This window comes from Heteronotia binoei, chromosome 3, assembly GCF_032191835.1.
Source record: "Heteronotia binoei isolate CCM8104 ecotype False Entrance Well chromosome 3, APGP_CSIRO_Hbin_v1, whole genome shotgun sequence".
Lineage (NCBI taxonomy): Eukaryota > Metazoa > Chordata > Lepidosauria > Squamata > Gekkonidae > Heteronotia > Heteronotia binoei.
In genome coordinates, this window is record NC_083225.1 from 72,059,743 (window position 1) to 72,080,088 (window position 20,346).

The window sequence follows — 20,346 nt, forward strand, 5'->3', positions numbered from 1 at the left end:
ATGTTGGATCAGGCCAGTGGCCCATCCAGTCCAACACTCTGTGTCACACAGTGGCAAAAAATTTTATATATACACACATACTGTGGCTAATAGCCACTGATGGACCTGTGCTCCATATTTTTATCTAAACCCCTCTTGAAGGTGGCTATGCTTGTGGCCGCCACCACCTCCTGTGGCAGTGAATTCCACATGTTAATCACCCTTTGGGTGAAGAAGTACTTCCTTTTATCCGTTTTAATCTGTCTGCTCAGCAATTTCATTGAATGCCCACAAGTTCTTGTATTGTGAGAAAGGGAGAAAAGTACTTCTTTTTCTACTTTCTCCATCCCATGCATTATCTTGTAAACCTCTATCATGTCACCCCGCAGTCGACGTTTCTCTAAGCTAAAGAGTCCCAAGCGTTTCAACCTTTCTTCATAGGGAAAGTGTTCCAGCCCTTTAATCATTCTAGTTGCCCTTTTCTGGACTTTCTCCAATGCTATAATATCCTTTTGAGGTGTGGCGACCAGAACTGCACACAGTACTCCAAATGAGACCACACCATCGATTTATACAGGGGCATTATGATACTGGCTGATTTGTTTTCAATTCCCTTCCTAATAATTCCCAGCATTTTTTATTGCAAACGCACACTGTCTTGACATCAATCACACACATACAATCACACACACAAGCAATACAAAAACACACAATTAAGAGCTAGGAAAATAGAGATGAGCGATAGGGAATTTTAGGGATTGTTGAAGAGGGTGATATTACCTGTTCCAGATGTGCAGATGTCCATTTATAAATTAGATAGCGACGTGCATGGCCGTCATGCCATGTTTGAGGCCCAGTACTTAGAGTAATGTGGGAACAACCTCTGTGCCCAGATTGAACAAGGAGGTGTGGCTCGCTCTTATGTTTTATAGTCTTTGGAGGGGTGAAGATCCTAGAGCTATGATGGCTCTTAATGGTCGATTATGTGTCTTTCCTGGGTACTCCTTCACTTACAGCTGCTGGAATGGCCTTGGGTCAGCCATAGCTCTCACAGAGTTGCCCTTGAAAGGGCAGCTGTTGTGAGCGCTCTCTCAGCCCCACCCACCTCACAGGGTGTCTGTTTTGAGTAGGAGATTGTAAACTGCTCTGAGTCTCTGATTCAGAGAGAAGGGTGGGGTATAAATCTGCAGTCTTCTTCTACCTGAATGGATTCCCAGCCCAAAACAACAAATGAAGATTACTCTAAATGTTTGCCAGGATGCGCCATGATGGGTTTAATGTTTGGCAGTAATTTAATTTTAATACTTTAAGGAGAAACCAGGGTGGAGGACAAAGGATTTGGGCAACAGGTCCTATACTAGCATAAAAGTAAACAAAAGAAGCTGAGTTGTAGCAGGAAGGCAGGCAGATGAGCCATTAACAGCTAGCCTGGGATTAAGAGATAAGTAATACTTTACCTGTGAACCCTTTTGTTATGAACATTTCATTGGGAGGGGGACAGAGGCCAGACTAAGAGGACACTTATGTTGTAATCTGAAGAAGCCCAGATGTATTTCTCTGTCCGTGGCTTCACTTGGCCTGTTTCTGACAAGCAGCATCCATTTTGTTTCTGTACTGCTTGTGGATGCTCCCATATGAGGCAGGCAGTGCCTCCTGGTCACGCTATCTATCTGGGCACAGAGACCTTAATGGAAAATCCATTCCAGGTTTTCTTGCAGTCTTGCATCCTGCTGTAGCTGATAAAGACAAGGCAGAAAGAGCAGGGAACTTTGACAACCTCAGAGCTTCAAAGAGTGAGGATGAGAGGGGAGAAAAGAACCTTGGGTGGGCCATTTCTGGCCCGCAAGCCAGACATTTGATACCCCTGATATAGATATTAAATAGCACGGAAGATAAGATAGAACTCTATGAAACCCTAGAGGCCAGTGGCCATCAGGAAGAGCAGGAATCTCCCAGCACCTCCTTTTGAGACCATCCTCCCAGATAGGACTCAAACCACTGTACATACAGTGCCTGTTAGTTCCAGTGCTGAGAGGAATCTCAGTAGGATACTATAGTCAGTAGTGCTGAAGGCCTCTGAGAGATCCAGATCTGTCAGAGTTACTTTTCTTCTGTCTAGTTCTTGATAGAGGGAATCAACCAAGGCCACCAAAGCAGTCTCTGTTCCAAATCCCAACCTGAAGTCAGTTAGAAATGGGTCCAGAAAATCAATCTCTTAAAGAGTCCCTGGAGCTGAGGAACAACAGCCCACTCTAGCACATTGCCCAAGAATGAAAGATTGGAGACTGGCTGTAAGTTCTCCAACATAGAAGGGGACTTCGGACTCCCCCTCCCCCCAGAATAAGAATAATCACTGCCTCTTAGAGCATGGGGAGGACAACTCCTGCCCTCAAGGAAGCATTTAATACTCTACGTGCTCACATGGCCATTGCCCCTCTGGCAGCTTTCATCAGCCAGAATGAGCAAGGTTTGAGAATGCAAATGGTAGGTCTCCTCCAAGGATCTTTTCCACATCCATGGGTTTTGCAAACTGAAAGGGATCCATATAAATCAAACAAGCAGGTGCCAAAAATACATCATCTGAATATGCAACCATATTGGCATCTAACTTGGACTGGATCTGGATCATTTTGTCTGCAAAGTGATCACAGTGGGCCATTACGTGGTCAGAGTCCAGTTCTTTGGAGCAGTGATATAAAAGTTCCCAAACCGCACAAAACGGCTCATCAGGACAGTTACGTTTAGAAAACAATGATGGTGGGAAGTATTGCCCATCACCACCACGGCATAGGTTCTAATATGGCCTCTATGCTGTGTTTGGTCAGCCTTGTTTTGAGTTTTCTGCCAGCAGTGCTCTAGCCATTGTCCCGCCTGTCAAGAAGATGGCGACCTAGGAAGGAGCTCAGGTGCTAGAGCTCCCGAAAACCGGGTTTCTATCATCCATTAACCATCTACGAGAACCCCTGACAGGCTGGTATTCGACCCTGGTGAGGAGCGAGACACCGGAGACCGCAGAAAATTAGGGTGCCACCGATGCCGACACCGGGCTCCCAACATCAAACAAAGTCAAACCGGGCGCGGGCCACGTTGGCCTACCTGACCGCGAACGCAGCCGAGGCGGCGGAGTAGACTGCAGCCGATCGCGGCAGTGACGCGGACGTTCGGGCCGGGATTGAAACCAACACCGCGGCCCGGCGGCCTGGCGATTCGGCGGTCGAGCGGGGGCGAGTGCAGCGAGAACGGGGTGGCGATTCGGCGGTCGAGCGGGGGCGAGTGCAGCGAGAACGGGGTGGAGCGGAGTGGAGTGGAGTAGAGAACGGGGGCGAGTGCAGCGAGAGACCCCCCCATGCTTGCAAATTGGGAGCGACGGAAGAACAGCGGCGAGCACAGAGCACAGTGGGAGACCCTCGACGCTTGCAAACTAGGAGCGACGGGAGGAGTGCCAGAGCGACGGAGGGGCCGACGCCCAGGAGAGTTTGATGCAGGTGACCTGGGTGCCTAAAGCTAACAACTGGCCGCACAGGCATAATAGGGCTCCATATGAATTGGTTGTCCCTATAGTTAATGAAGGAGGGGCCTCACGGCGCGGCGGGGAGTACGAGGGGGGTTTCTACCCACCGCGGGCTCACCAGCCGGCGCAAGATACAACGAGTAAGTCCCCAACCACGAGACCTACACTTGCACCCAGAGCCTACAACCTCTCGGAACTATCTGGCGCACTCACACGGCCCTTCTGGGCAAAACTACTGAGACTCGGTTCTGGACTCTGCACTGTGCACTTTACTCCATGCTGATTGTAGTTTCATCGGCAACACCCCATTATACCTCATTGGTGTCTGCTACCTCACAAGGAGCGTCTAAAACTGCACTCACGTCGCACTTTAATAACTGCTAACTCCACTCCGGAATTTACTAGTTTAAAATTAATTTATTACTAATTAACTCATTGATTATTTATTACTATATATTTGAATTGGACTATATAAATATTTTTAGCAAATTGATTGGAATTAGTGAGGGAGTTAAATTGATTGCTACTGGAATTAATTTATATCAAATATATATAAGGAATTGGGGGGGGGGGTTCTTGGGTTGATTAGAATTAGGGTCTAGTTAGACGGAGTGAGGAGAGAGCGATTAGATACCAGCCTTGATAGTGGTTTATAGCAGCTGCTGCCAGCGAGGAATGGCCGGCTCAGGGATTCCAGTGCTCCTGGGGAGGGGGAGGTATGGCGGTGGGAGCAGATATTATAAGGGAGAAGGACAGAGACAAGTTGGTGCTCGGCCCCCCTCCAATCTGCGGCCCATCCCAAGGGTGACAGGTAGTAGGGCCAGGTGTAACCCGCCTCCGTCATTGGTGTTATGCAACGCCAGGTCCATTAATAATAAGACCTCAATTCTCCGAGAGTTTATGCTCGAGCAGAATATGGACCTGGCTTGCGTGACTGAGACCTGGATCCGGGAGGGTGATACAGTAGCCCTCTCGCAAACAGCTCCCCCAGGTTACTCGGTCTTCCACCAATCGCGGACTAGCGGGCGGGGGGGGAGGAGTGGCATTATTTGCACGGGAGGCTTACTCCTTCAGGGCGCTCCCGGCCCCAAAGATTGAGGGCATTGAATGTGCCGGTCTGGCGTGGGGGGATGGAGAGGGGTTGGCGATTTGGCTGGTGTACCGTACGCCTAACGCACCAGCCAACGCCTTACCGTCCCTGCTCGAGGCGGCGACAGGCTGGGCGTTGGAGCACCCAAGGCTGATAATCCTGGGTGACTTCAACGTCCATGCTGATGACCCGTCCTCCAGTCAGGCGGCGGACCTAGTGTCTTCCATGGCGACACTGGGACTCTCTCAATTTGTTGCAACCCCCACCCACCAGGCCGGACACATGTTAGACCTGATCTTTGCAGCTGGGATTGTAGTGAGCGACATAACCGCAGAGGTAGTGCCATGGTCGGATCACTTCGCCCTCAAGGCCCGTGTAGTTATGCCTCCCCAAACCTGTTTAGGCAAGGAGCCGATTATGGCTCGCCCGCGGAGCCAAATGGACCCGGAACGGTTCCAGATGGCTCTGCGGGACCCCTGGCCCTCTGGCGACTCCCTCGATGGCCTGATTGAGACCTGGAATAGCCGGCTCTCTAGGGCCATCGAGGAGATCGCACCTCGGCGCCCTCTGCGGCCTCGGACTAAGCTGGCTCCGTGGTATACCCCGGAATTACGCCAGCTGAAACAAGGCCTTAGACGGCTAGAGAGGCAATGGCGGCATACTCGTGACAAGGCGACTAGAACATCTTATAGGAAGTTTATGAAGTCCTATGAGATGGCAATCAAGGCCGCAAAGAAAACATACTTTGCAGCTAAGATTGCATCTGCAAATTCGCGCCCAGCCCAATTATTTAGAATAATTCGGAACCTGACTACACTGCCTCAAGGCAACTTAAAAGCTAAGGAATTGGAGATTGGCTGTGAGGCTTTTGCGAAATTTTTTGCGGATAAGGTCCAATCGCTCCGCCATGACTGCCCTGCCAATTTGGAGGCAGTAAGTGAACTCGAAGCCCAATGCGTGTCTTCTGATTTAACTCTGGATTGCTTCGACCCGCTCAGCTTGGAGGAGGTCGACAGAATTCTTGGCACTGCACGATCCACGACTTGTGACCTGGACCCATGCCCCTCCTGGCTAATTAAGGCCTGCCAGGAGGAATTAAGATATCCTATACGGGATATTATAAATCGATCCCTTTCAGAGGGTGTTTTTCCAACACCCCTGAAAGAGGCATTGGTCCGCCCTCTCTTGAAAAAACTGTCATCAGACCCGGCCGAATTGGCACACTACCGGCCGGTCTCAAATTTGCCCTTTTGGGGCAAAATTATCGAGAGGGCTGTGGCGGTGCAGTTACAGGAATTTCTGGAGGACGCTTCCATCTTAGACCCATGCCAGTCCGGCTTCCGCCCGGGCCATGGGACGGAAACAGTCCTGGTCGCCCACATGGATGACCTCCGACGACAACTGGATCGAGGCGGCTCGGCGGTACTGCTGTTGCTAGACCTATCGGCTGCGTTCGATATGGTCGACCATCAGCTGCTGACCCGCCGCCTCGCCGACGCAGGAATTCGGGGGCTAGCCTTACAGTGGCTCTCCTCCTTTCTTGACGGTCGGGGACAAAGGGTGGCAATTGGGGGGGAGCTGTCTCAGAGGCACCCACTTCATTGTGGTGTGCCCCAGGGAGCAGTTCTCTCCCCGATGTTGTTTAACATCTTTATGCGCCCCCTTGCCCAGATTGCACGGAGGTATGGGCTGGGTTGTCATCAATACGCAGATGACACCCAGCTCTATCTATTGATGGACGGCCGGGCTGGTGATGTCCCTATAAATTTGGACCGGGCATTACAAGCCGTGGCTGACTGGCTCAGGCTGAGCGGGCTGAAGTTGAATCCGGCGAAGACTGAGGTCCTTTGCGTGGGCCGCGGCGGACCGGGAGGGGAGATTACCCTACCGGCTTTTGACGGTGCGCCACTGGTACCAGTGCGCAAAGTCAAGAGCCTGGGAGTGCTACTGGAATCGTCTCTATCAATGGAGGCCCAGATAGCCGCCACTGCTAGATCCTCCTTCTTCCATCTTAAGAGGGCGAGGCAGCTGGCTCCCTTCTTGGAGCGCAGCGACCTAGCAACTGTGATCCACGCAACGGTCACTTCGAGACTAGACTACTGCAATGCCCTCTACATGGGGCTGCCCTTATACCGAACACGGAGAGTTCAGGTAGTCCAGAACGCGGCAGCCAAGCTGCTGGAGGGACTACCACGGTGGGAACCTGCGCGGCCTGGGCTGCAGGATCTGCATTGGCTGCCGGTTGTGTACCGTGTTCGCTATAAAGTGCTGGTTATTACCTTTAAAGCCCTATATGGCCGAGGACCTGCCTACCTAAGGGACCGCCTCTCCCCATATGTGCCCCAGAGAGCACTGAGATCTAGCTCTCAGAACTTACTAACAATCCCTGGGCCAAGAGATGCTAGGTTGAAGGCTACTAGGGAGCAGGCCTTCTCAGTTATGGCCCCTCGTTGGTGGAACCACCTTCCAGAGATGGTGCGAGCCCTGCGGGACCTGAACCAATTCCGCAGGGCTTGCAAAACATTTCTTTTCCAGCTTGCTTTCGAGATAGAACCCGATTAATCTGACGTGTGGACATCCAGCCATCTTGTGGATATTATGATTACAGTTTTTAGCACCCATTTTATACATTTTATCTATTCTAAATAATTTATTATGCAATTGATATATTTAAAATTGTTTACATTGTTTTACATGAATCATGGGATCTCCATGTCTGTTAGCCGCCCTGAGCCCGCCTCGGCAGGGGAGGGCGGGATATAAAAATAAAGTTGTTGTTGTTGTTATTATTATTATTATTATTATTATTATTAATATTTTTCATTGCCATCAGTTCCCCTGTAAATTAGGGAGACAGTTTGGCACTTAGAAGGCACTTAGGGATGATTATATCAACAGCCTGGGCCATTTCCCTATTCCAGAGAGTGATCAGGGCCTTGACGAAATCATCAGTAGCCAAGGTGGAAAAACCTTCAAGGCCCAACAGGAAACAGAATCCATCAGGCAGACCATCTTAATGGGTCCACCATGCCTGTGGAGGAAAGAGGAAGCAGTAAGTCTGAACTCTAAGGGAGTATGCGTTAACCTTGCCCCACCTCCAGATCACCCTCCCCGTCAATATAATAGACCAGATTGTGCTCTCCTAAATATGTGGGGACATTAATTATTTGGGACATTAATTATTTGGGACATGAAATCTCAGCTCAAACAAAGAGACAGCTGTGCAACCTGCTGGCTAGTACACCAGCAGAATCTCTACCCACTGCCTAGTAGACTGTTGGATGAAGCATCTAGATAGATGGATGGAATCATGATAGACCACCTCAGCTCCACCTACTGATACCCTCGGCCTAGCCTGCAGAGGAAAGTCAAGGGCACAGATTCAAAACCCAGAATCATCCAACTAGGTCTTTATATATGCCAGGTCAGCCTCCATGTCCAGGATTAAATCCTGGATGACTGTGGTTGAACATCTTATACAGAATAAATTATATTGGGCTAGTATCTCTGCATTTTGTTTAGGTTTTTTTTTTTTTTTTAAAGTAGTATTACATAAAGAATTGATTTTCTTAAAATTTGAATGTCTATTTTCATCAATTTGAATGTAATGTTCTAGGTTTTCTTTTTGTCTTTCAGGCAATGCTTCTTTATTATTAGAGTAGATTTATAGGCATTTGTGGTTTATGTAGGAAAAAATGATTGCAGGGTACAGCATTGGGAGTGTAAAAATATGAATGACAGGGAGATTGTAAGTAAAATGTTCAGTGAATCTTACTGCTGCCATTGCATCACATTCTCTCTGACAAATTCCTGTTAACCATTCTAGACAATGGAAAAATGAGGTCCCTAAAGAGTATGTTTGAAACAGTTGCTTTTTAATTTGTTTACAAACCTTCTGGAGTCAGGACTTAATGTGAGGTAGGCAAGCTTGTAGATAACAACTTATTCACAATTGCAAAATCCAAAGCACACTATGAAAAGAGCCAAGCAACTTCTCCAGATGGGATGACAGGGCAGCAGAATTACACTTGAGAATTAGTGAACTTAATTGCAAATTGATGCATATTGAGAATTTTCCCCCTTTAATTTTACAGATTCATTTATGGGAACCATCATTTCATTATGCTCTCTTGCTCTTATTCTTTGCCTACCACTGGCAGAGCCTGCAGCCTCTCCCCTTTCCTTCTCTCTCTACTCTTTTCTGTTTCCTCTCTTAGCAACCTCTGCCCCCCTCCTTCCTCCCTACCCCTCCTTTTGTGGTCCCCTCCCTATCCCAGCTTTTCCGTGTTTATCTTTTTTTGCTCTTCACCCTCCGTCTTTACTTTTCCTTCCTCATATCTTTTACCTTTCTAGTCTGTCCACCCTCCAGTCATGCTGACTCTAACTGAAGCATGGAAACCTAGACAACAGTGGCTAAGTAAACATAGCATAGGCTTGTGAGATCTCAGTGGCACACTTCTTAAAGAAGCAGACATCATTTATTTGATTTTGGGGGGAAGGGTCTAACCTCTGATTTTTATTGTTATATTTTATTTTTTCCCATCAAATCTGGACTTTCCTTTAAAAAGGTAAAGGTAGTCCCCTGTGCAAGCTCCAGTCGTTTTCGACTCTGGGGTGACGTTGCTTTCACAAAGTTTTCACGGCAGACTTTTTACGGGGTGGTTTGCCATTGCCTTCCCCAGACATCTACACTTCCCCCCCAGCAAGCTGGGTACTTATTTTACCAATCTCGGAAAGATGGAAGGCTGAGTCAACCTGGAGCCAGCTACCTGAAACAAGCTTTCGCTGGGATTAAACTCAGGTCGTGAGCAGAGTGCTCCAACTGTAGTACTGCAGCTTTACTACTCTGCGCCACGGGGCTCTTTCCTTAGGCTTGTATAAAAATACTCAGTTTCTGTCCTTGACCCCATTGTGTAGGTTTTCTTAAAAAGCCGTACTCTATGTTCTAACTCAGAATTCAGTGTAACAAGTGGGGATCCTCAAGGACTTAGGGGAGGGGCATCTCATTTTCTTCTCCCCTACTAATTCATCTTTTTCTTCCTTGAAGGCCCCCAAACCTTGCCTCTTTTCCTGCATCCTTCTGACCTTCACAACCGCAAGCCAGCCTACCTTTATTTTCCCCAGTGTCTTCAGCTTTCCCTCCTTCCATCTCCTGGCTGTTTTTCCCTGGGAAAAGTCTGGACTAGTTGTGCAGTGCCATATTAGCACTGAGTTGGCCCAAGTCATATGGTGAGAAGCCTGCAAGAATTTGTCAGAATCCCAAATTTCCCTTGTACCCTCTCCCCACATTATTTCTTCCCTCCTGGTAGCCCCATATCCTCATCTTCACTTGTCTTTTCTCTTTTCCACTCACCAACCAGCCTAGCTTCCATCTGCCCACTAACTTAAGCTATATTAATTTATATTCTACCTTCTCCACAATGGGGACCCAAAGCAGTTTACATCATTCTCATTTTGTCCATTTTACTCTTTCACAACTATGTGAGGTACATTAGGCTGAGAGTGTGTGATGAGCTCAAGGTCACCCAGCAAGCTTCCATAGCAGAGTGGTTATTTGAACTTGGGTTCTTCCAGATCCTAATCTGAAACTGACTTTTGTGGGCTGACTCCTTTTGAACACTAGCAATCTCCCTGGCCTGGGTAAGTCATGCAAGTTGCATGGTAATAAGTTTGCCCATGGTTATTGCCAGTCATGACCCCAATTAGTCTTCCCTCAGAGGCCAAAACAGCCCTGGAAAGGGCCCTGCCTTTTACTGATGGAAGCCAAGGTTTGAAGGCTAACTATACTATTGAGGTTGCCTAACTGGCCATTCCCTATGGTATTCAGTCCCTAAAGCTACTGATGCTACTTTTATCATTGGGGGATGGGTGGGTTAACCCTCCAATGTATTGTTTTAAATTTCAGAGTTTTCTGCAAGCCCATTTTCCCCCTCATGTTTGTAGATAGAGATGTCTTGTCTGTCCATATCCACAGTATCTAAATTTAAGTATCCACAGATGGCGTCCTGTTGACAATTAGATATATTGATAATGAATGGGGAGACATTAGGCTAGGACTAGTGGTTGTTTTGTTGTTGTTTTAGGAAGAAAATCAGAGTTACCATTACATTTTATACATATTGCAGCACTTATCATAGTTTGAATAACATTACGCAGAAATGCAAATAGGGTAGTATTAGATTTTGTAATAGCAATAATTAGAAAATGTGATCAGTATAATATAAAACCCTGTAGGCTGAAAAATGAACCTGGCTCCTGCATTTTGGTACTGGCTACTAGAGATCAAGAAAACATATCAAGACCCAATGAGTTCTGAAGATGATCTGAAATGGAATTTTAAGAGCAGCTCAACATCAGTTAAAGGGAAAAATTGTAGAGAGGTGAAAGGAGAAATCAGCTTGCTCAAGCTCCTGACAGAATCCTAGAAGATGTTGAGGTGGGATTGAAATTCAAATATGACTGCTTGCAGATTTCCCTAAATGTATAAAAATAAACTTGATTTGTTATGTTTAGAAGTCAGCCTTGATGCCAAGAATCTTCACTTAGAGAACACAGTTGTGTAAATCAGATTAGATTCTTAAATTCAAAACTGTGTGTTCAAGCTCCTGAAGGAAAATCTAATAATTCTTAGATCAGTCAGTGCTGTCACAGAAGTTTAGACTATAATTGACATGGGAGATCTGTATCCCCCACCCACTAGTAGTGTATATATGAACTGAGGTGTGAGAGGATATGAACTTTGAATGAGGTTAGATCCTTATGCCACTGTGCTGAGATCCCTACAGAAACCAAGCCCCTTGGGTTGATGTTTTTTTTTAAGGCTTCATATCCCAAATGGTAAGGTTACCATTTTCCCACTGAGGGTAGGAAATCTCTTGTACTCAGCAGACCCTTGCTGCGGCTGTTCAGATGGGTGGCAGGAGAAAAATGAGGGTGAAATGAGAAGGAAATTGCCAGCCTCTGTGGTTAAATCACATTTTTTTGGCCAAATACTAGTGTAAGCCGAAATGCCCTCAAAACGAGGTTGGGGAACTAGGGATCTTTTCCCAATGTATACAAGATACACGTCCAGAGAGTAATGCTTAAAATAATGGGGACTCTAATTTAGTAAAATCAATTATAATTTATTGGAAAAATATAGACTTCCATACAAGATAAAATGCTCATACAATCACACATACAGTCCTAGGAAATATAGATAGATGGATAGGGGAACAGAAAGGGTAGACACACAGGGTAATATTTACCTAACGTGGTCGTCAAGGAAGGCTCCAATTGGCAACGAGTGAGGGCGCGGGTAAGGGACCCGAAACTGATCAGGAATCGGGGATGGGTCTATGCAGCGGAAGGTGGGATACTGATAGAAGCACACCTGTGAGTAGCTAGTCCACAGGTTATAAGGACTCTCTTGAGCCCTTAGGGGATGGGAGGTACGAGGGAGGAGAAAGGGGAGGCTCTGCAGTGACCATAAGGGCTGGACTACTGCAGTAGCCAATATAAAGTTCATTGGCAGCACCTAATTGGGTGCTTCCTCTTGACCAATGGACTTGCCTGGATCTTGTGTACCTGAGAGAACTTTCAGGTTGAAATGGACCCTGGGGCGGCTCCAAAGTGACAGTTGGGAAGAAGAATAGAGGTGACTACTGGGTGGGGGGACACTTAAGATTAGATGGGCTTATCTAAAAGGGTGACAGTAGAGAGTCAAATGTTGGCCTAGGTAACACCCAACTTAGACAAAGGACTTGGCTCTTGGCTGGAGATGTTCTTCCTTCTTCTTCTGTCTTCTTCTGGGCACTGGTCTTTGTCCAGGGTTCTGTTGAACAAAGAGAGTGACTGTTGGATAATTAACCATTCTTGGGGTAGCTGGGTTGCTTGTAAGCCAAAGGTGACATCTGGTGTGTACGTGAGCCTTCTGTTACGATGAAATGGAGTCAAGCTTGGCAGAAAGATGGCTGCGTGTGGTGTTAGCCCTCCACGGTGGATTCCATGGTCAGCGCTTCATAACCGTTCGCCTGGATAGCTCCTTGGCGGCACAGTCTCTTCCGCTCCATGACTGGCATACAGGACGATGGGAAGACGTCTGTTATGCTAGTAAGCACTCTTGTACCGGTCTAGGGTGCCTAGGTAACTTGTGGCTGCTTGTACACATAAGTCCTTTATGTCCCTGGATAGGTTTGCCCACACTCTCTGGCCAGACGTGTGTGAGTTACTTCTCCAGGTGCTCTGGCAACCATGCTGGTGACTACGATGTCCGGAAAGGGGGCTTTTCCTCACACTAGAGCATCAGTAGCAATGTGCTGCCATCATGGTACAACAGGAAATAACATCAGCATGTTGCCAGTGTCATCATTACGCCATCAGTGAGGCCCCTCCCTTGCTGGTTGCCTGCTTTGTGCTGGCATCCCTAAATTCATTGGATATTATTTGCTGTGTCATCAGTATAAGGGTAAGGTACTTCTTTATTTAAACTAATTTGTGTAATTCTTATAAACCTAGGAAGAAACAAAGAAGGCAAATAGAATTATAAGGATGGTGAATAATCCATCTTTTATTTTGATGTGTGTTCTCCTGAAAACATTTGAAAGAATGAGTGTTTGTTGTAATAATAATAATAATAACAACAACAACATTTAATTTATACCCCACCCTCCCCGCCAAAGCAGGGTCAGGGCAGCTCACAACATAATATAAAATACAAAGGTTACATAATAAAACAATAATCTACAACATTATAATTTCCTTAAAATTCTCTTAAAACCAGTACTCGGTGCTACATTTTCAAAATTTCCGATCTTACTCATTTAACGACGGTACAGCTGGTTCTGCATTAAGAAAAGGCCAGCTGAAAGAGGGTAGTCTTGCAGACCCTACAAGTACGATTGTATTTCAGACAATTTTTTAATATGAAAAAGAAACAAATTTATATTAGCCACTACAAGGAAATCTGGCAATTTTCTATTTTTCTACCACTCTCTGTTAATTGTAAGCTGACATAAAATATAAATAACCTGGATTTTAAAAATATGTTATCCTTTGAACAGTTAAGATAAATTATTTGATCTTGTCCTTAGTTCTTTCCCTCCTCCCAGTTATTACAGACAGCAAGACTGGTAAATCTTGATTGTTAAATTGACTTTGTATAAGGCAGTGGTGTTAGATAATTTGTATTATCAGTCTTGTCAAACCTGTTTATAATTTGCCTGTAAAATATGTTGCATGTAGGTTCAAGAAGAACATTCATTTGGAAACATTTAATAAATACTTATCCCCTCTGCCAAGTTTGCCTGTTGGTCTCTGACTTAATTGTATAATGAAAAATATATAATGAATTCACCCTGGAATGAATATATGGAAAGTGAATTAATTACTTTGAATTACTTTGAATTCACCCTGGAATGAATATATGGAAATTGAATTAATTACTGTATTCGACACTGGTAAAGCAGGACCCCCCAGGAAGTTGATCTACAAATTGTGAAAGGCATTCAAAATTTTTGGCAAAAATGGATGACATTCTCATTTCCACACTTGCATTGGTTTCTGCTAGCAACTGGAAAAGAGTTTTTTACACTCCTCATCTCACACAGAGGATAAAATTCTAGATCTTAGATTTCTTTCCAGCCCTTATGAAAGTGGCACATTACAAATAAGACTAAAACCTAGCATAAAGGAGTTGAATGTATGCCTGAGATCTGTATATATCATTTTTATCATAAACATAAGCACGATTGCATAAAGACGTGTGATAAATCAGTATGAATTTTGGCATATTGGACTGTCAGTGTAAATGCCTAGCATTTTTAAGAAGGATAGTATTTTTTAAAATGATAGTGCCATTTAGTTAATAGTCATAAACATTCATAGTTTTCAGTAGTATCACTTTATAACGTTAGATCTTGGAGCACAAATATTTTAACTATGGGATTTTTCATTCAAATAGAAAAGCAAACTTTAATTCTTATGTTTTATTCCTATAGAGTTTTAAGAGATACAACTATAATTTAACATTCTTATTTAAAATAGATTCTGAATTTACTAAGTTATTTTTAGAAGTGATACTTAGTATAGCTGATTTTTTTTTAAAAAAAATTCTTTTTAAAACCATCAATTTTTATTTTACCCTATGTAATATGTACAATCCTAAACAGAGTTCTGTTGATTTAACGGGAATAACTGTTCAGGATTGGTAAACCAAAATACTGGGGTTTTTTCCTCTTAACTGTTAGTGATTCATATAAGGCCCACTGGGAGAGGAAGGGGGTGAAGAGAGAGGGATGACAGCATGAACATCTCTTCTGGCAAATATATGGAAGTGTCACCACCATGATGACATGATGCTCTGAGATTTGCCAGAACTCTGTTGTTTGTTGGCCACTTGCTGGAAGTGATGTTATGGCATTGACACACCACTTAGTAGTCATGGGATAAGAAGATAGGTTCTCTTATGGATTAAAAACTGGGAATCGATGGACAGTTCTCACAATGGAGGGGAATAAGCAGTGGAGTCCCACAAGGGTTGTTATTTATCAGTGATCTGGAACTAGAGATGAGTAGTGTAGTGGCAAAATTTCATATGACACAAAATTATTCAGGATGGTGAAAACCATAGCTGACTGTGAAGAGCTCCAAGAGAACCTCTAAAAACAGGTTGAATGGGTGACAATGTGGCAAATGAAGTTCAGTATTAGTAAGTGTAAAGTGATGCATATTGAGAGAAAAAAAATCTCAAGTTCAAGTATAAGCTAATGGGGTCTGAACTAGGCTTCCCAATCCCCAGGTCCCAGAGGGGGATCCCCCGGTTTTAAAGGCTTCCCCCCTCCCCCAGCCAGCTGGCCGGAGGGGGAAGCCCCACCCCACAGCCATCATGCACCTCCATGAACGATTCCCATAGGAAATAATGGAGAATTGATCTGCGGTATTGGGGGCTCTGGGGGGGGCTGTTTTTTGAGCTAGAGGCACCAAATTTTCAGTATAGCATCTAGTGCCTCTTCCCAAAATACCCCCTAACTTTCAAAAGGATTGGGCCAGGGGGTTCACTTCTATGAGCCCCAAAAGAAGGTGCCCCTATCCTTCATTATTTTCTATGGAAGACATTTTAAAAGCTGTGCTGTCCCTTTAAATGGGATGGCCAGAACTCCCTTTGGAGTTCAATTATGCTTGTCACACCCTTGCTCCTGGCTCCGCCCACAATGTCTCCTGGCTCCACCCCCAAAGTCCCCAGATATTTCTTGAATTGGACTTGGCAACCCTAGTCTGAACTAGTTGAGACTGAGAGGGGGAAAAGATTTTAGAGTCGTAGTGGATAGCTCAATGAAAGTGTCAACTCAGTGTGCTGCAGCAAAGAAAAATGCAAACTCTTATGTTGGGGATTGTTAGGAAAGAGACTGAGAATAAAAAAGATGATATTGTAATGTCCCTGTATAGATCTATGATGCTGCCTCATTTGAAATGCTGTATACAGTTCTGGTCCCCATATCTCAAAAAGGACATTGTAGAGCTGGAAAAAGTGCAGAGGAGGGCAACCAAGATGATGAGGGGGTTGGAGCATCTTCCTTATGAGGAAAGGCTGATCAGTCTGGATCTTTTCAGTTTAGAAAAGAGAAGACTAACTAGGGGGGGCATGATAGAGGTTTATAAAATTATGCATGGGATACAGAGAGTTGACAAAGATAAACTTTTCTCCCTCTCCCAAAATACTAGAACTTGAGGGCATCCAATGAAACTGATGGGCAGTAGATTCAAGACAGACAAAAGGAAATACTACTTTAAACAGAGCAATTAAAATATGGAATTTCCTGCTAGATGATGTAGTGATGGTCATAGGTATAAACAGCTTTAAAAGGGGATTAGATAGATTAATAAGAGGATAAGTTTATCAATGGCTATTAGCCATGGTGACTGAGGGAAACCTCCACATTCAGACACACTAATCCTCTGAATCCCAGACCTAGGAGGCAACATCAAGGGAAGGCCTCAGCCTCTATGTTCTGTTGTTGGCTCTCCAGAGCAACTAATTGACCACTGTGTGAAACAGAATGCTGGACTAGTTGGACCACTGATCTGATCCAGCAGGATTCTTCTTATGTTCATGATTTTTTCAACTATCTCTCCCCACCTTACTAAGTGACAGCCAGAAGAGGAAAAGGAGGCCAGGAAGTCTCCCTAAGTCTACAGTGTTTTAAATCATCCACACAGCTTGCATGAGAAAAATAGTTTTAACATTAAATTTGTTCTGATCAAACAGTCAAAAATCACTTCAGTACAGAAAGCTGAGAAACACTTAATATTTCCAGTGATTTAAATTATGCACAAAGCAACTGTGAAAACACATTCTGACAGTTTCTAGGCAACTGTGCCATATGTCTTGGGCTTTCCTACTTCCCTATGATAATGTTGTCTTCCTGACTGTTGTTCTTTGTGTTTAGTAATATTTTGTGTTTGTTCTATATGATTTAGTTTTATAATTTGGTATATTTTATGGTATATTCTTGTTGCAACCCACCTCCCCATTGGGGAGAAAGGTAGAATGAAAATATTTTGATGTTTGAATAGCCCTTTAGAGTACAGCTGAGAACGAAGAACAGGCTGTTAATTCTCATATGAAAAGGAAGAGAGTGATTTGGCTGCTGCAGTCACCAGGGTACACTAGTAAATATAGTTGCAACTTCTACTACAGAGAGTTTGTAAGATTGGAATTGTTGCTGTTGCCCTCTACTGTTTAAAAATGCAAATATTATAAAGCAAATTATTGGTTTTGCATTTTCATGGGAAAGGCAATGGCAAACTACCCCGTAAAAAGCCTGCCATGAAAACGTTGTGGTGCGACGTCACTCCAAAGTTGGAAACAACTGGTGCTTGCACACCTTTACCTTTAAGTTGTACTGTACTGATTTTTGAAGTGTTACATAAAAACATCCTTTCATGTGATGTTTTCAGTTGTGGACTGGAAAGAGAGAATGTCACCTTAATTGTTGATAGTCACTACAGTTTTGTAGGGTGTACTTAAGAAATGGGGGGGGGGGGGCTTTAGTCTTGTTCAAGATGGAACATTGTTTAAATCTGTATGCCTTGTTCTGCTTATTCAGCCGTTTTAGGGGATTGTTGATTATGCTAATGCAGACCTTCCATTGTTGTGTTCCATCATCTTGTACAACTAAACTTAAATTATTTTTATACTAGTGACATGCCCCCAAAGTATGGCTCTTTCAGGTTCTGTGTGATATCAGGCCTCCTGACTGTCATCAATTTGACTTTCTGCAGGGTATTCTCAAAGTAAATGAAGTTCCTTTCTGGGGAGATCACAGGATAAAAGCCCTCTCTTTTTGAGACTCAACAATAATCCAGAGTGAAAAAGGGAGAAAAAACAGGAACCTGGGCCTCCCACTCTGCAAAGCTACATATGACTGCATAGCTAGAAAAGCATATAGAAGACAGCAAGGTAATGATCTGGTTCATAATCTTCCAGGTGCTAAGCCCCTTTTTCCTCCTCTTCAGTCCACTGTCAGTTTGACCATATAGGCCAACACAAAAGTGGCATTTGTCAGTGCAGTCCTAAGAAGGATTACATCAGTCTAAGTGAGCTTAGAGGAGTCTAATTCTGTGTAGTTTTGCACAGTAGGTAGAATAGCAGGGGTTTAGCACCAAGAGGTTCCAGGTATGCTCACTGCTTATAGTTTCCCAGAAGAAAGGACTAGAAGAGAACACACCTGGGATTCCAGTGTAGCTAGCACATAGGATAGCACAGTGTAGCTAGCATTAGAATAGCTAGTACATGTACAAATAGCCTCATTCAGTTAGTTGGTATCTTCCATGGCAGCACTAGGTCTTGCACAGATTATATCAAGGCCCAAACATCAAGCAGGCCATATGCTGGATTTAATCTTTGGCATGGGATTACATATGCATCTCAAGATGTTGGTGCCATGGTCAGATCGCTGTACCCTGAAGTTCTGGCTGGATATTCCCACCCACCACCATCTGAACAATGAACATATTTATGTTTGCCCACAGAGACTAAGGGAACCAATCAGGTTTCAAAATTCTCTGCAGGAACCAATGGCATCTGGTGGTTAATTGGATGAACTGATAGAATACTGGAATTTTCATCTTTCTGAAGCCATCGATAAAATGCCCTCCCTCCCGCCGCCAGTGTTCTCTTCATTTCTGGCAAAGAACGTCCCCCTGGTATTCTGCAGAACTTTGACAACTAGAGTGAGTCTGGTGGCAAACTCACAGCGAAGCTACAAGAGCATCTTATATAGCGTGAGTGAAAACCTATGAAATGGCTGTGAAAGCCACAAAGAAGGAAGTCCATGTGGCCTCCATCTCATCTGCTAGCTCCTGTCAGCACAATTATTTAGGTCTCTCACATCGCTCTCAGAGAACACCGCCCAAAAGTAGTAATTTGGCTATAAGTTGTGCGGCATTTGCAAGCTTTTTTTCAGATAAAGACTTGTTGCTCCGCTGTGACATCTTGGCCAATGTTGATAAAGTACATGAACTGGAGGTCCCTTGACCATCTTTTGATTTAGTTTTTGACAACTTCAGCTGGCTCTCCTGAACTGATGTTGACAGGGGTTTGGGTGCTGTTAGACTGACTACTTGCCCCCTAGATTCATACCCTTCATGGCTGGTGAAAGCCAGTGGTGGGGGGCTACAAGGCCCCCTGGAAGACATTAACAATCTGTTCTTGCGCTCAAGGGTCTCCCCTAGGGGTCTGAAGGAGGAAGTGGTTATCCCACTCTTTAAAAAACCAACCTTGGACCCTATAGATCCAGCCAATTACTGCCCAGTTCCAAACCTTCATTTCTGGGTAAGAGAGCGGCAGCAGAACAACTCCAGAGATTCCTGGATGACACATTGGCTTTGGACCCGTTCCAGTTTGGCTTCTACCCCAGCCATGGGATGGAGACAGTGCTGCTCAGCCTCATGGACAATATCTGCAGGCAGTTGGATCAAGGTGAGTCAGCACTGCTGATATTATTAGACCTGATAGTGGTGTTCAACCATGACCTGTCAACCCACCACCTAGCTGACGCTGGAATCAGTGGGGGAGCCCTACAATGACTTTCCTCATTTCCCCATAGTTGGGGACAGAGGGTGGAACTAGGGCGAAAGTATCACCAAGGTACCCACTTTCATGTCAGAGAATTAGATTCCCTTCTAGAAATGCTTTGGGTTGAAATAGAGGGCCCGAAAGGAAATTTAACTATGGGAGTTTGTTATCGCCCACCAAATCAAAAGATGGAGGACAATTATAATATGATGGAAGGATTAAAGATAGCGGCTAAACATAAAAACTGTGTCGTAATAGGTGATTTTAACTACCCGCAGATTGATTGGGTCAATAGGTGTTCAGGTCAAGAGAAAGAGATTGAGTTTCTAGATGCTCTCGATGACTGTGCTATGGAGCAGATGGTCTCAGAACCTACCAGGGGTGGGACGATCCTGGATTTGGTCCTAAGTAACGCCCAAGACTTGGTGAGAGATGTAAAAGTGATCGCACCGCTTGGGAGCAGTGACCATAACGTTATTGATTTCACCATTTGTATAAATAGAGAGTTGCCCCAAAAGACCAGCACAACCACGTTTAACTTTAAAAGGGGTAAATTCTCTGAGATGAGGAGTCATGTGAAGAGGAAACTGAAAGGAAAGGTAAATACAGTTAAAACCCTTGGGGAAGCTTGGAGGCTATTTAAAACTACAATCCTAGAAGCTCAGATAAAATATATACCACAAGTTAGGAAAGGCACAAACAGGTATAAGA

General features: G+C 44.7%; 1 protein-coding gene across 2 annotated transcripts in view; it reads left to right on the top strand.

The window, feature by feature from the left end:
- The window catches only part of CDKL5 (cyclin dependent kinase like 5), a 109,310-nt gene that overhangs the window by 11,298 nt on the left and 77,666 nt on the right, over nt 1-20,346 (top strand). The window lies entirely within an intron of this gene.